Source organism: Medicago sativa, chromosome 6 (genome assembly GCF_051527215.1).
Source record: "Medicago sativa cultivar Bolivia chromosome 6, Bolivia_mono, whole genome shotgun sequence".
Classification (NCBI taxonomy): Eukaryota; Viridiplantae; Streptophyta; class Magnoliopsida; order Fabales; family Fabaceae; genus Medicago; species Medicago sativa.
In genome coordinates, this window is record NC_140754.1 from 11800944 (window position 1) to 11806114 (window position 5171).

The 5171-nt window shown below is 29.7% G+C and overlaps 1 long non-coding RNA gene across 1 annotated transcript; it reads left to right on the forward strand.

Annotated features, from left to right (window-relative positions):
• Positions 1–2972: 2972 nt before the first annotated feature.
• On the forward strand, positions 2973–4884 carry LOC146912845 (uncharacterized). The gene is made up of 4 exons (XR_015013166.1): positions 2973–3381; positions 3456–3562; positions 4275–4399; positions 4640–4884. It is a non-coding gene; the product is annotated as an uncharacterized LOC146912845 (long non-coding RNA).
• Positions 4885–5171: the final 287 nt, after the last annotated feature.

Sequence of the window (5171 nt, forward strand, 5' to 3'; positions counted from 1 at the left end):
GTTGTTGAATGTTGAGACTATCTGTGAAATCATCAAACAACTGCAGTGGAAGACGTCAGCTATTTGATAACGGGACGGAACATGTAAGACCCGTACTTGGCCTTTAGCAACCTTGTCACACACGAAGTGAATATCCATTTCAATATGTTTTGTGCGTTGATGTTGGATGCCCGACAAATAAATAGTGATGACGTTGTCACAATAGATTAGAGTAGCTTTTGTGATCGGACACTGAAGTTCTAATAGTAAGTTTCGAAGCCAACATGATTCAGCATGAATTTTGAACAACTCAGACCAAGTATTGTACTGACTCTTTTCAATATCAAGGGTTATTCTGATGAAATTGGTGATATTGGTGACACTAAGAGCAGGATGAATGGATGAATTGTTTGTTTTGACAACCGGAGGTTCGGTTGTGGTTGTTTTTGGTGTTTTTGTTGGAAAAGAGGGAGCAGACTCAAACATGATTGTGTTTTGGTGAGATGCTCGTAAGAAAACAAGAAGAAATGAGGGAGGTGGCGGCGGTGCGGCTAGGGTTTAGAAGAGGAAAGACAAATTAGGGTTGCTAAGGAAGAGAGACTCGTGATACCGTAATAGAATTATGTTTCATTATGCTGTAATGTGTATTTATACAATGATATTTTCTTGGGCCTCAAGTATCTCTAACTTGGCCATCAATATCTTGGACATCAAGTATCTTTAACTTAGTACTCAATTATCTCTAAATAATATCTAATAATTTATACAATGAACATTTTATATTCTAATAATATCTAATAATTTATACAATAAATATTTTATATTCTAATACTTTATTTCTCATATTTAAATTATGTTTTTGCTTTATCTATCCATTGCTTTGACTTTTATGTCAATACCTCTTTTTCTTTATAAAATTAAGATTATATTAAAAGTTGTCGATTAAATGGTTATTCAAATAACACAACTCTTTTTTTAAGGGTCATGTTAACCAGTGCTCTCGGAACACTGGTTAAGAAACTAAAAAAGGAAAATTCAAAGTAAAAATAACACTTTTTAAGCTTTTGATGAGTTGACAACACAAGTTTCGAGACAAGACTTTCTACATTTGATTCCTTAACCAGTGCCCCGAGGCACTAGTTAACATTTTCCTTTTTTTAAACAACAGTTTAACTTTTTTTTTTTTTTTTGGGTTTCAACCAAACATCAGTGATCATCCAAATGTTGTCATTTAAGTTCAGACCATGTGATGAATGCAGTGCCATTATGTTATGTCCCATCCCTCGTAAAGTTTTTTTGATTAATTGCCATTCAAAAGTTGGTCAACAACTCAACCTTGAATATAACAATTTGGTTTATCCATATTATTTTATATCGAAATTATGGGTCTCCCTGCAACGAAGGTTTTAAGAACCTTCTTTAAGGATTTTAAATTAAAAAAAATATTTATAAAAAAAGTTAAAAATTTCAATTTCTAATGTATCGAATGCATCAACTTTTATAAAAACTTACTATTTCCTCAAAAAAAAAAAACTTACTATTTAAAGGTTGTTAAAGAGTATCTTAAAAGCACTCGTTAGTAATTTTCTAAAATTATTTAGACACTGGACGTGTTAAAATTATTTAATTATAATAATTCCAACATTAATATTAACCCGTGTCGTTTTTACTTCCTGAAAAAAAAAACCATCGTTTTTACTATTTACAACAATAACCATCGTTTTTACTATTTACACAATAACCATCGTTTTAATTCCAACAATAACCTTGATTATTTATTTTTGATATTAATATTTAAAGAAATCACAGCTTTTTGTAAAATTACTTTTACGATTTTTTTTATATAAAGAATCACTTTTGCGGATTTGGAACAGTGTAACATGATTATTGTTATTATATGGAAAATTTAGTGGTTTCTTAGTGAAAAAAAGAGAGTATGAAATACTAAAGGAAAATGCTATGAAATGTTTTATTGAACCAAATATTTTATATCAATAAATTACATATTGCTTTATCTCCGTCAATATAATTCAGTTGACATGGATATTGTAATATGCATTAGGTGGGTTTAAAACTCGAATTCTTTGTTTCTTTAATCGAGAAATGAATACCTAACTACTAGACTAATTGACAAAAAAAATTACTTCCTCTATTTCAAATTTTAAATCATTTTGATTATTCAAAAGCATTAAGAAATATAATTAATTTTATATGAAAGTGATATTATGAGTTATTTTATAAAATTATTCTTAATAAATGAAATGAAAAAGATAAATTAAAAAATTAAAAAAAGAAAGTAAAAAATAGTTAAAAGTATAATAGAAAAATTGACTTTAATGTTTCATTAATATAGTAGAACGACTTATAATTTAGAACGAAAGGAGGACACGATAAGACCATCTTAATGAGGAGGTTTCAAACATTTAAAACTCAATACCTATTAAATCAAATATTTAAGACCCGATATCTATTAGGTATCTCATATTGGAGAAATTTTTTAGGGTTCTATTGAACCCTAAGGACTCTAGTAAGCATCCAATTCTTAAGTTGGGTCCACAATATTTTTATTAAATTAATTATTCTTACACACATTTTTTTAACAATAAGTAGGACCTATACTTTTTTTATTATTAAAAAAATTAAAATATAATTATATAAAGTTATTGATAATTGGTTAATCGACATCATTTTAAAAATTTGTGTAAAATACTGGATTGAAGAGATTGAATGTTTATTATACACTACTATATATTAAAAAAATTATAAATAAATAATATGTATATATCAAATTCATTTAAATACCTAAAAATGAATGTCTCCTTTCGTAGATGATAGAACAACCAAATGATGAACCTATACAAAGAACTTGAAAAAGTCTCACTCTCATAGAACATTTAAAGTAGTTTATGTTGAAATTATATTAAATATTTTAAGTACTCCATAAATATTCATACTGAAGTGACAGACTCAATGCAAATAAACACAGTGAGGCGTGAGGTATAAGCATAGTCAATATACTTTCAGACTTTTCTTTTGAAAATTGAACTTTCTTCTTGTTTTTACTTGAGGACTCTGCAATGCCATCAACTCATGTCTCACCAATTCCCATCATACCTCTTTCCAATTATTATTATTATTCAAAGCTTGGTTGAGATTGAATGAATGATCAAGATAGAAAACATTTGATTTATAAAATTGTTTTACTTCCACTTCCACAGTTTCACTTCCACTTCTCCTTCTACCAATCTCTCCTTGCTTCCATCAGAGGGGTATGTATTCATTACTCTTGCAGGTATATGCACCTCTCTCTCTTTCTCACACACACATTTGTGAAGTGTTGGTTCTGAACTGCTGTTTTGGTTCAGGGATAGTTTTGTTGAGGCTGTGTTATTTATTATTCAGGTTATATCTTAAGGTTATAAGGTTTTGCGAGGGACTGAAATTTGTTAATCATTATTATTATTATTATTATTCAGGTTATATCTTCTCTCATTGTGTTCAAAAGAAGAAGAAAAAAAGTGATAATAATCCCTAATAAATGGGGTAGCTTTCAGTGGTGGAGATACACGTATCAAATTGCAAGGTTAGTGATACATGTATTGATTTATTTATGAACTTATTCCCTAAATCTAAGACTTTATCTTGTGATCTGTTTTTAATTAGGGTTCTGTTCTGTTATGCTTCCTTTTTACGAATGGTTTGTTTTTGCTGGTGATCTGTTGTTTTTGCTGGTGATGCTTCTTTTTTACGAATGGTTTGTTTTTTCTGGTGTTAGCTCATGCATGCATTATCTTGTGATCTGTTTTTGAATTAGGGTTTGATTTTAAATATATTAATGGATTTTGAATTAGGGTTTGAATTAAATCTAAATCTATGATTTTGATTCCGTATATTATAGATTTCATGTTTATGTGTCTTTTTAACTTAAATTATATATAATGTAATGAAGAAGGATTTCTAAGCATTTGTGGGATTTAAGGTAGCTTATGCAATACTGAGTACTAGGTGTTTGTTGAAATGTTTCTGTGAATTTAAGTGGGAAGTGTTAGCTCATTCATGCATTTGTTGTTGATATCTCTTGTAATCTTGTATTTTCTGTATTTTCGAATGATCCAATGCTTACTTGGGGATTTAAAGTCCTCTCTAAATTGTGTAATTTAATGCTCATCAGCAATCTACTGATTAATTTTTGTCTTTTCAGTGTACAAGTTTAGGTTGGAAAATTGATTTAATTTCTCATATTGTTTTTTATTGTTGTTGCAAGTTGTCTAATTTTCATTTTTATATCTCTTAAGGAACAGCGACAGTACAACATAAAAAAAGAACCCGGGATAGTGACTGTGAGAGTGACTGTTCCAGCCACCAGTCATCCAGTGCTAAGTCTTCTAAAAGAAGAAAAGAACCAAGGATCAATTCCTAGGTACACATTTCCTTTGCAAAATCTATTTTTTGACTTTTTCAAAATCTATTTTGACCCTTGGATTTCTTTAACATTAAGCATTACAAAGAAGTGGCTATAACAAGAGAAACTACTTCATACCCTACAATTTCACCATGTTTTTAAGGCTACTAGATCAACATGGTAATTGAATGATGGAATGCTTTATATCAGTAACGATTATTCTACTTTATACTAATACAGATTGTGTTGTATGTGTAGGCTAGGTTGTGATGCTCATATTGATGTTGCCCCAGGTGCTGCATGTCTGCCTCTGCTGCCCCAACTGGCCTCGGATTCTATTAGGCACTTGGATTATGTTATTTAGAGCTTGTGTTAGTGTTACTTTAGTTGTGATTTATGTTTTATCACTCGTGCTTATGAACTTATGTTTATTGGAGATTTTAGAATATACCGTTTCGATGCTCAAACAATGATTAAAGAATTGTTTGCTTCTTCTGCTCTTATATTATAATTTCAATTGATAATTAACATTATAGCCCGTATTTTAAACGGGTTTTTTCGGATCGGGCAAAAAACCCTAAAAAAAATACGGGCTTAAATATTTTAAATTGTTATAAAACCTTTCATGTTTTCATATAAGAACTTAAACTCTTAAAAAGACTTCATTATGGCATGAGAACAGACCCTAAAGAATGAATAGTCATGATGAGTTCAATGCATGTCACCTTTCTTCAAAAAGTGATAATAAGGAGGCTAAGAACAAAGGCACTTTTATATGCTAATGTTTCCT